At 39.6% G+C, this 12,056-nt stretch overlaps 1 pseudogene; it reads right to left on the reverse strand.

Moving 5' to 3' along the window:
* Positions 1–7,963: 7,963 nt before the first annotated feature.
* On the reverse strand, positions 7,964–9,818 carry LOC112316827 (ezrin pseudogene; annotated as a pseudogene).
* Between the last annotated feature and the right edge of the window lie 2,238 nt (positions 9,819–12,056).

Consider the following 12,056-nt stretch of genomic DNA (forward strand, 5'->3'; position numbering starts at 1 on the left):
AGAAATGTAGAATTTGGTAAACATTGTGATTGGCTTCTCAACATTCATCCTTCCCCCTCCTTATTAATTAGAACCCTGAGAAGCAGTTGGCAGGACTGATCTAAGGCAATGAGCCGGTCAAGGTCCTTTCATCTCCTTGATGAGCATTGTTTCAGGGTCTGTGCTAAGCCAATAAAGGAATCATATTCCTGGGATGGAAGGCATTGATTTGGAGGGGTGTGTGTTATCCCAGTCAAATAATGAAATATGAGGAGACATTTGCTTGGGAATTCTGGGGAAAATGTCCTCTTTCTTAACTGTTAGCCACAAGAGCAGACACTCTTTATTCATCTGGACAGGATTTGGCCATGTGCAAGACCTGTCCATTTTATTGCTGTCTTTTACCATCTTCTAGAATCTGGATGAAGCTACACAGGAAGGAGGGTAAAACTGAGGGAAGTACCAGCAAAGGGAGCCAGAGTCGTTTCTGACGCCTGCCCAGTACTTACGCTCAGGATTTCTTTTAGCAAATGCGAATTTTTCCATCATTTTTAGCTGGAAACATCTTAACCAATGGAAAGACCATATAAGAAAATCAGCCTGTTTTCCCTGATATTTAATGCTAGTCCTCAAACACTAAATAGACAAACGGCTTAGCTTAGATTTGTAATATTCACAAAAGTCCTAATGTCAGGAAACATTTTATTAAACTAGAATGACATTATTTTTTCAGAGCAGTGCTTTTACTTTGGAACTGTCACCAACCCACTTTTTATTTCCTCTTTGTTACCTAGAGCAGTGCTCTCCCATTTTTAACATGCATATCGATCAACTGGGGTGAGACTCGAGATTCTATGATTCCAACAAGCTCCAGGTGATGTTGATGCAGCTGGTCCAAAGTGCAATACTCAATACATACCTTGAGTATTAAAGATGAAGTGGACTTCAGGCTTCCAACTTATACAGGTAGTAAGATCAACACAAATGAGTTATTATTGTACCCTGACCATGTATTATTGTATTACATTCAAAAGAACCAGTGACTATATCTACATGGAATTCAATTCTAACCAGATTTCTGTACTACAAATTCATCATCACCTTACATATATATGTGTGTGCGTGTGCACTCATTTCACACAATCCCAATGCATTATGGGAAGGATAGTGTGCTGGAGGGGAAACTACTTGATTGAATTTTCTTTCCCAGTTAATTCAGTTTTACTGAAATAAATTGGCTGTCTATGCAAGAATGGGAAAAACCATTGACATATAAATTGGGCAAAATAAACAATCCCAGGACACACAGATTTTTATGAAAATGCCAATGTGTGTAATATGGTTACTCTGACAGCTCAGTCTGTTTCCTGGACAGGTGTAACTGGGCCCTTATCCAGGTGCTTTCATTGGCTTAATTTGTTGTCAACATATTCTATATTCTCTTTAATTATTTGTAATGCTCTTTTTTATTTCTTGAGCAGCAAAACAATACTTTTGATTTAATGCTCAAGTGAAAAAACTATTAAAGCAGACTTTTTTTATAAAGATGCAAATTTTGTGATATGTTCTAGGTAAATAGTCTATAATTTTTTTCCCTATATTTAAAGGATGTGGCATATAATGAATCCCAGATCATTATAGTAAGTTCTCACTTAGCATCGTTAGTAGCCTCTTCAACTTTAAGTGAAATGACATATACCAAATCCAGTTTTATCATCAGCTAAGTGATATGAACAGGAGTTAAGTTCCTATGGAATCGCATTAATGTCCTAACAAAAGAAAAAGGTTGAATGAAACATTATTTAAGGCTTTTTGTATACTGTAACCACATTTTGGAAAATTCAAGAGAGAAATGCTTTTTTATTTTTCTGCCTTTACCAATTTGTATAAATGTATAATATGTGGGTACAATATAAAAATTAATTTCAAAATACTTCATTGACTAACACATTGGGGTAGTGAGTAGCTCTAACACTTTAAGCAAACATGTCTTGACACAATATAAAGTTATACTTTCTCAGGCTTCCCCGATGAAGGTTCTCTGGCAGGAAAGTAATTGCCTCCAGGTTGTGCGACAGGGACTCATGTTTTCTCCATCTTTTGGCTTCTCGTTCTTCCAAGGCTTTGGACTTCTCTACATTCCACTAGTGAAATGCAAAAGTGAGAGCATTATATGCCAAGCTGTTAAAAGCCTTGGGCTAGAAACAACATACCACTTCGGATAAAATTTTGCTATTGAGACTAGTCACATGCATTATTAGGGAGCTGGGAAATGTAGTCCACTGGTAGGCAGCTGTTGCCCAGAAACAACTCAAAAATATAGAAGCAGACACAGATTTTGGTAGACATATACCTGTCTCTGCTGTAGTTTTACTGACATATGTGCACTGGGCCCACTGAGTCTACAAACAGGTGAGTGAGACTTTGAGCATTGCTATGTACAGAGGTTAGCAGAAATGCAAATTTTAACAATGTAGTACAGTGTGGTGAGTACTAGGAGTTGAAAACACTACAAAACAACAAGAAATTTCTTTTTGGGTAGTTTGTTCTAATGACATTAGAAGAGAAACTGAGTAGATTTAGGAAAGAGAAAACTCAAGAGGAAGTTGTTGTTGCTTATGTAAGCCATGAAAGTGTTTAAAAGTTAAATATTGACAACGTAAGGAGGGAAGATACAAAAGACATTTATTCAGCAAAGTTGAAAAGATTGCATATAATAAGAAAAGAAATAGAAGGCTCAGTATGACATGATTTGTTGCTGACTGTGAGAAACTAGATGATTTCATTGATTGTTACAGGGAATTAAGAAGTAACTATCATTTGACTGTGAACACCCAGTAAAAATATATAAAAGCTCATTTTGCTTTAGTTCTTATAGCTCAGGAGACTGATCAGAGCTTGAAGAGGATTCAGCAGCATAAAAGGGATAGCTAAAGCCAAGAAGTTAGCTGAAATTGTAAGGAAGAGCATGCATAATTAGAAGAGATGGCAAAGGACAAAAAATCTAGGCTGTGTGCAAATGTAAATAGAATAAACAAGAAATGAGATTTATACCAGGTTTTTGTTCATTAAAAGAAGATAGATCATGTGACTCAGCCTAGTGAAGTAAGTACAGCTGAAGGAGTTCTCAATGATCCAAGTATTTTGTGGGTCATAGATATCATGGTGGATGACTTTGTGTTGGCCTGACTTGCTAATAGAGCTGGTAAAACATTTTTCCTGGGCGTGTCTGTGAAAGTGTGTCTGAAGAGATTAGCCTTTGAATTGGTGAACTGAGTAAAGCAGATTACCCTTCCCCATCTGAGGAGATGTCATCCCATCTGCAAAAGACCCGAACTGAAGGAAAGGGAAAAGAAAGGTTACATTATTTCTCCCACCTGACTGCTTGAGAAGACATGGGTCTCTTTAGTCCTCTAGTTCTCAGGCCTTTGGACTTGGACTCTGCTACACTCACCAGCTTTCCTGGGTCTCCAGCTTGCATGCGACAGATTGTGGGGCCTCTCAGTCTCCATACTCAGTGTCCATTATCATTATATACAGATGTGTATTTATGTGTGTAAATATCTGTGTGTGTGTATATATATATGTATAAATATATGATATAGATATTTTCCTCTCTCTCCATATATAGGTTTTGTCTCTTCGGAGAATCCTAATACTGACATATTATTAAATATGGGTCTTATCTCCTCTTAAAATATACACATATGCACATGCATGTAAATCATTCCAATGAATTTCAGGATCTGTTAGACATTTGGGAATCCAAACACAGCACGTGAATTCCAGGTTAAAAATTCTAGCTGTGTACCTAGGGCTTTTAAACTGTAAAAATAATAAGATTAAATAACTTTGGTGACTTATTATTCAACAGAATCCCTATTAAAATACCAATGACTTATTTCTCAGATGTAGAACAAACATGTCAAAAATTTGTATGGATCATAAATGACCCTGAATATCCTCAGCAATTTTGAGAAGGAAGAACAAAGTAGGAGGGATAACAATACCTGATATAAAACTGTATTACAAGGCCACTGTAATCAAAAGGCCACTGTAATCTTATGCCAGTCTCGTACTGGCATAAGAACAGACACATTGATCGATGGAACAGAATAGAGAACCCAGAAATAAACCCACGTCTCTGTGGTCAATTAATATTTGACAAAGGGGGCAGGAGCATAAAATGGAATAAAACAGCCTCTTCAGAAAATGGTGTTGGAAGATCTGGACAGCAACTCGCAAAAAAAATGAAACTTGACCACCAACTTACACCATATACAAAAATAAACTCAAGATGAATAAAACACTTAAATATAAGTCTTAACACCATAAAAGTCTTAGAGGAAAACATGGGCAGGAAAATCTCAGATATTCCACGCAGCAACATTTTCACTGATATGAGCCCTAGAGCAAGGGACATAATGGAAAGAATAAACAAATGGGACTTCATCAAATTAAAAAGCTTCTGCACTGCTAGAGAAAACAGCAAAATGAAAATGGAACCAAATGTATGGGAAAATATATTTGTCAATGACACCTTAGACAAGGGTTTGATCTCCAAAATATATAAAGATCTCACATGACTCCACACCAGGAAGACAAACAATCCAGTTAAGAAATGGGCAAAGGACCTGAACGGACACTTCTCCAAGGAGGATATTCAGAGGGCCCAGAAACATTTGAAAGGGTGCTCAGCATCACTAGCCAACAGAGAGATACAAATTAAAACCATAATGAGATACCACTTTGCACAGGTCAGAATGGCCATCACAAACAAATCAACAAACAACAAGTACTGGTGAAGTTGTGGAGGAAAGGGAACCCTAGTGCACTGTTGGTGGGAATGCAGACTGGTGCAGCCACTGGGGAAAACAGTATGGAATTGCCTCAGAAAAACTAAAAATGGAACTGCCTTTTGACCTGGCAATTCCACTGCTAGCATTATACCCTAAGAATCCTGAAACACCAATTCAAAAGAACCTATGCACCCCAATGTTCATAGCAGCATTATTTATAATAGCCAAGTGCTGAAAACAGCCTAAGTGCCCATCAGTAAATGAGTGGATCAAAAAAATGTGGTAAATTCACACAAAAAGGAATACTACACAGCAGAAAGAAAGAAGGAGCTCCTACTCTTTGTGACAGCATGGATGGAACTGGAGAGCATTACACTAAGTGAAATAAATCAGGCAGTGAAAGACGAATACCATATGATCCCACCTATAAGTGGAGCCTAATCAACAAAACAAACAAGTGAACAAAATATAAAGAGACATGGAAATAAGGAACAAACTGACAGCAACCAAAGGGGAGTGGGGAGGGGATAATGGGGTAAAAGAAGTGGAAGGGTCAAGTCAAGGAACAGGTATAAAGGACAAATGGACAAAGACAGCAGGGGTAGGATTGAAAGTGGGAGATCGGGGTGGGTAGGGCAGGGGAAAGTTATGGGAGGAAATGAGAACAACTGTAACTGAGCAAGAATAAAAAAATAAAAGGTATATTCTGCATTGAAGTGAAATATTCTAAAAATATTTTTTAAGGAAAGGCAAGAAAAGTCCTGAATATATTTTTAAGTTGGCAAATGTAAAGGAGAGACTATTAACTCATTGCACTGATAAATCTTTCCATCAAAAAATTTAAGAACATAATGGAATTCAGATTTTAAAATTTTATTTACTCTGATTTTCTCTTTTGTAGGGAAATCCTGTAATATTATAAGGTGAAAATATATTTTATGTTGGTGTCTGAGACCAGACATGTTATCTGCTACTTTTTTTAGATTGACACTGTCAGCTCTGTTATTGTTTTCATTTCATGCTCGACTTACTCATAAAATTCTCATGAAATGTACTGACTTTTCTTCCCTCACATTTTCTATTAGTAAAATCTGACTTCTGCTTCTAGTTTTCTGATTATTTTCGAATGGGTTTGAAAAATGTATTAGAATATATTGTTTGTTTACACTCATCAAAAAGCTATCTGTAAAAAATGATGTCAAAAGTAGCAGACACAAAGATCTGTTAATTACTGAGTCAGCCAGAGGAACACTAAAAGGTGATGAGCAGAATTAGACTGATTTAAGTCAAGCCAATAGAGCATTTTCTGCAGTATGTGTTCAAGTGTTTTGCCCACTCTGGTATTAGAGAATCGAAGCAACTGATATTTCTCAATTTTTCTAGAGGGGTGAATTCCTTTGATTGATTTTTACTTTTTAATATGTATCACTCCCCCATTGCTACAGATTATAGGATTTTAATTAATATATTTGAATCTTTTCTTGACAATTAGCTTCATTCATTTTTTATATATTGTAGATTATTTTACATAAATTAATTAGAACATCAACTTTAAATATCAGCCACTTACAATTTTTAGTCACATTTCATATCTCAGTTGTTAGGTTTTAGTTGTTGTTTTTGTTTATTTATTTGATTTTATTTCTATTTTTTAGCAATAATTACCCTGTCTCCAGCTTGAAGGGGGTAGACTGTGGGACTTCTGAGTCTCCATACTCGGTGTCCATTATCCTAGGAGCATATAGACATAGACTAGACATAGACAGAGACATAGACTAGACATAGACTAGACATAGACACAGACTAGACATAGACATAGACAATATAGACATAGACATGACATAGACTAGATATAGACAGAGACTAGACATAGACATGTAGTTACTCTGTCTGAACCAGTGATCACTGAGCACCTTAACTTCAGGTTGGCAGGCACTTGGAGACACTGAAAGAGTGAATCAATCATATTATTATTCCATCTACAAATTTCGAAGACAAGATCTCATTTCTACTCCATCCACAATTCTGATGTCAGCGGTCATTTACTTAGACATTATTTTATTTAGCTCATTTTAATCAAATGCTATTTGTATGCTGGGCACTGTTTTGGAAGCTGAGGAATAACTAGACAAGGGAACACATGTGAAGTAATGGAAGAAACATAAGGACATTAATGCTCATTCAATAGAGCACAAACTCATATTTCAGTACTCATGTATTAAGACAGTAGTTATTAACTATCTTTCACCTGAAGTGTCTTACCTCTCAATGAGCCCACTCAATCAACATTTTCCCACTTTCCTTGATCTAAGCAGACTGAATCCCATTTCATTTAGGCAATCTTGTACTTTGAGGGCAGTAACTTTTTTTTTTTTCATACGTACTTTTATTATTCTGTAAAAGGTAACAAAATATACAGAACAAAACTTTCCCTCTTTTAAACTACTGTTACAAACCCATGTTATCGCTTATGTATAAATACTGTACTCTAAAGCTGATCCTCAATTGGTGTGTAAGTCCAACACTGTAGTCTTCTAACTGTGAAAAAACGAAAAACAAGAAAAGTGGGTGGAAGAGCAGCGTGCCCTCCTGCGGCGCTCGCCCCGGGCAGCCACAGGGTTTTGTCGGCGCGGAAGGAACCCGCTGCGTGCACGCGTGTGAGTGCCTTAGCCTCCGTGTTCCCCCCTCAGGAAACAAACATACAACGAAGTATCCTTGACAGAATCAAGTACAAATCAATTTGAGCTAATTGCAAATACAGAAAAAAGTATGGCACAGAATAGAAGCCACGATGTGGTTTTCTTTAATTATATGGAATCTGGTCTCGCACATGCCAGCAAGGAATTTGTTACTTCACAGGCATCTCTCCTTAATTCAACCAGCCCTGCTCCCAGCACAAGACAGGAAGTGATTCAATAATAATAATAATAATAATAAAATAATAATAATAATAATAAAAATCAGGCCCGTTTGGCACAATGATACATATGGGAAAAATAACCAGGGAAGCTTCCAGTGGTCCCAGCCCCAGGATTTTCCCACGGAGACAGCTACTCTCTCTTTAAAGGAACCGAGTACGTGGAGGGGTCTAGATCTTGAGAACTACAAGTACGAGTTCTGAGTCTGCGTGAAGCTCGGCAGAGCCCAGGCTCGTGGCCCCGCCCCGTCCAGTCTCAGCCCGGCCTTCACACGGCCTCAAACTCGTTGATGCGCTGCTTGGTGTTGCCCTGCCGGATCTGCCTCAGCGTCTGATACTTGTCCCGGCCTTGCCTCATGTTCTCGTTGTGGATGATGTCGTTGTGGGTCCTCTTGCTCTCGTCTTTGGCCTGGGACAGCTCACTGGACAGAGTCGTCAGCTGCCGCTGTAGGCGCTTGTTCTTCTCAGCCTCGGTGATCCGTTTCTCCTCGTTGCGGTCGTCCAGGATGCCCTCGCTGGACAGGTCAGCACTGTAGTCTGTGCCCTCCTCCTGCAGGCCCTCCTGGACGTGGTAGCCCACGGGCTCCTACACGCTGGGCGGTGGGGGTGGGGGCGCCGTCATCACCAGGTGCAGCTCCTCCTTCGTCTTCACCAGATCATCCTGGGCTTCCTAGGCCCGGTGCTGCGACTCCTCGACCTCGTCCTCCTTGCGCCTGCGCCTCCTCCAAGAGGGCGATCTTGGCGGTGTACTCTGCGAGCTCAGCAGCCAGCTGCTCCTGGCTCTTTATCTGATCTGCCGCCTGCCTCTCCAGCTCCTCCTTGGCCAGGTGGTCGGACTCCAGACACTCAGCCTCCTGCTGAGCACGCTTCCGCTCCCCTCCAGCTGCAGGGCCCTCTGAATCTGGCCCTGAAGTTCTTTCTCGGCCTTCTTGGTTTTCTGCTCGTTGTCCTGGAGCCTGAGCATCAGCTCCTCCTTCTCCCGCATCATCTGCTCTTTCTCTCTCTCCATGGTTTCTCTCCTCTTCTTCTCATTCTCCAGCTGCTGCCACTCCATCTGCTTCTGGTGCTTCTCCTCCCGGGCCTGGGCCTTCATCTGCTGCACCTCGATGGTGTCGGGCTTCCTTCGGCGCATGTACAGCTCGTGGTTCCCCATGCAGAGGTGTAGGATCGCTTGTTGATGCACAGGCGGGGCGCGTAGAACACGAAGTCAGGTGCCTTCTTGTCGATGGGCTTAATGACAAACTTTTTGTCATTGAAGGAGATGTTCCTGATTTCACTCCATGGGAAGCCGATCTTTGGGGTCAACTTATAGTCCTTCTCATAAATATTTAGTCCAAGGGCATTCACTCCAAGCCAAAGGTCTGTTCCTTTCTTGTTTTTTTATCTCAAAATTGTCGATTCCATACATTTCCAGGTCTTGGGCAATCTTCAGATATTCCAGCATTGCGCTGTCTTTGAGCATCCCATGGTGCTCCGCGTGCCACACCTGGATGCGGTCCTCCCACTGGTCCCTGGTGAGCTTGTGCTGGTCCATGACTCACTGGGGGATCAGCTGCTCGGAGCGGAGGTACCCAGACTTGTGAGTCTCTTTGCTGTAGTCCCCAAACTGGGCCTGCACGGCGTAGGAGCCGAGGAGCACCGCTGTCTCCAGAGGGCAGTAGATCTCGTCACTGAGGATGCCCTCCTTCACTTGGAGGAAGAAGAGCTTCTGGGTGATGTCCTCGATGAGCTCCTCAACACGTCTTCAGGGAAGAACTTGGCCCTGAACTTGAACTGGAGAGGATTCTCCTTCCTGACTTACTGGGCCGACACCTTTTTTTCCAGTTTCAACCAGGTAGAAAATCCTTTATTATCTACATACTGGAGGCCAAAGTACCACACTTCCCGCAGGCCGATCGTCTTAACCACCTGGTCAAAAAGCTGCTTTCCCGTCGTGTTGGGCTGGATGGTGAACTCCAGCTCCGCGTCCATGGTGGTGACTCGGACATTGATTGGTTTCAGCATTTTTGGTTCCTGGTGGGTTTTCCTCGGTGCTCAGGAAACACTAGTCACCAGCGGCAGCTGAGACAGCTCGGCTCTCGGGACCCACGGAGCGTGCAAAGGTCTTCTGAGCTCCTCCGCTGTCGGTGCGTCAGCCCAGGGCAGTAACTTTTTTAAAGACTATTTTTTAGGACAGTTTTAAGTGCACAACAAAATTGACAGAAAGGTACAGAGATGTCATACACACTCGCCACCCCCCCCCCCCCACAGTGCATTCCTTACCAAAGATGAACCTATGTCAACACATCATAGCCACACAAAGTCCATAGTTTACCTTAGGGTTCAACTTGATACTGTAATGGGTTGGGACCGATATATAATGAGCTATATTTATTAATCATCACGATATCACACAGAGTATTTTCACTGCCCTAAAAATGCTGTGTGTTCTGCTATTTATCCATCTCCTGTTGCCCTAACCCCTGGCAAAAAATGACCTTTTCATTGTTCTCCAAACTTTTGCCTTTTCCAGAAAGTAATATGTAATATAGTTGGAATCATACAGCATGCAGCATTTTCATATTGGCTTCGTGAACTTAATCATGTTTATTTAAGTTTCCTGCATTTGTTTTCATGGCTGGATAACTCATGTATTTTTAGTACTGAATAATATTCCATTCTTGGGTGTACTGAAGCTTATTTCTTCACTAACCTACTGAGGGACATCGTGGTTGCTTCTAAGTTTTTGGCAATTATGAATAAGGTTGCTGTAGCCATTTGTGTGTAGGTTTTAGTGCAGACACAAGTTTTCAAATCATTTGGGTAAATAACAAAGTATGATTGCTGGATGCTATAGTAAGAATATGTTTAGTTTTTTAAGAAACTGTCAAACTGTCTTCCCAAGTGGCTGGACCATCTGCCTTTCCATCAGCAATAAGTGAAAGTTCCTGTTGCTCCACATCCTTACCCTTTGGTGTTGCCAGTGTTCTAGCTTTTGGCCATTCTAATCGGTGTGTGGTGGGGTCTCATTGCTTTAATTTGCAGTTCCCTAATGACATTTGATATGGGGTATCTTTTCATATGCCTGTTTGCCACTTGTATATCTTTTGACATATAAGTGACATATAACATTTTATTAGTTTAAGGTGTACAAAATAATGAAATTTGTGTGTATTGCAAAATGGGTGTTACCGTAATTCTGCTATACATCTTTTTAGTGAGACATCTGTTAAGGTCACTGGCCCATTTTTTACTTGGGCTTTATATTTTCTCATAGTTGAGTTTTAAGAGTTCTTTGTATATTTTGGATAATAGTTCTTTATTAGATAGGTCTTTTGCAAATATTTTCCCAGGCTGTGAATTGTCTTCCATTCTCTTCACATTGATTTTTTTTATAATGCAGAAGTTTTTAGTTTTAATAAAGTCCAGCTTCTCAATTATTCTTTCATGAATTGTGTCTTTCATTTTGTATCTTAAAAAGCATTATCATACCCCAAATCATCCAGGTTTTCTCCTATATTATCTTCTAATAGGTACAGAGTTTTCTGTTTTAGGTTTATGATCCATTCTGAGTTAATTTTTAGGACGGATGTAAAGTCTGTATCTAGAATTCCCTTTTTTTTTTTTTTACATGTAGATGTCGAGTTGTTCCAGAGCCACTTGTTAAAGAGATTATGTCCATTATACTGCCTTTACTATTTTGCCAAAGATGAGTTGACAGAATTTATGTGAGTCAATTTCTGTGCTCTGTCTTCTGTTCCATTCATTTATTTGTCTAATCTTTTGACAGTGCCATACTTTATTAATTAGTGTAGCTTTATAATAAGATAATGTAGGGTACTGTCAGTTCTCCACTTTGTTCTTCACTCTCAATATTGTACTGGCTATTCTGTGTCTTTGTCTCTCCATATAAACTTTAAAATTGGTTTTCAATATCCACACTTTCTGGGATTTTGATTGGGACTGCACTGACTCTATAGATCAAGTTGGGCAAAACTGACATCTTGACAATATTGAGCATTTCTATCCACAAACATGGGTTATCTCTCTGTTTACTTAGTTATTTGATTTCTTTCAGTTTTCCTCATTAAAATCTTGCACATATTTTGTTAGGTTTATACCCAAGTGTTTCATTTGAAGGGTCCTAATATAAATAATGCTGTTTTTAATGTCAAACTCCCATTTATTCGTTATTGGTAAATAGGAAGGAAATTGACTTCTGTATATAAATCTTGTGTTCTGCAATCTTTCTATAATCACTTATTAGTGTCAGGAATTTTTAGATTCTTTCAGATTTTTTTAATAGATTTTCATGGTATTTGAGAACAACATTTTAAAATCTTTCTTCTAAACCTGTCCACTTTTTACTTCTTTTTCTTGCC

This window comes from Desmodus rotundus, chromosome 4 (genome assembly GCF_022682495.2).
Source record: "Desmodus rotundus isolate HL8 chromosome 4, HLdesRot8A.1, whole genome shotgun sequence".
NCBI lineage: Eukaryota > Metazoa > Chordata > Mammalia > Chiroptera > Phyllostomidae > Desmodus > Desmodus rotundus.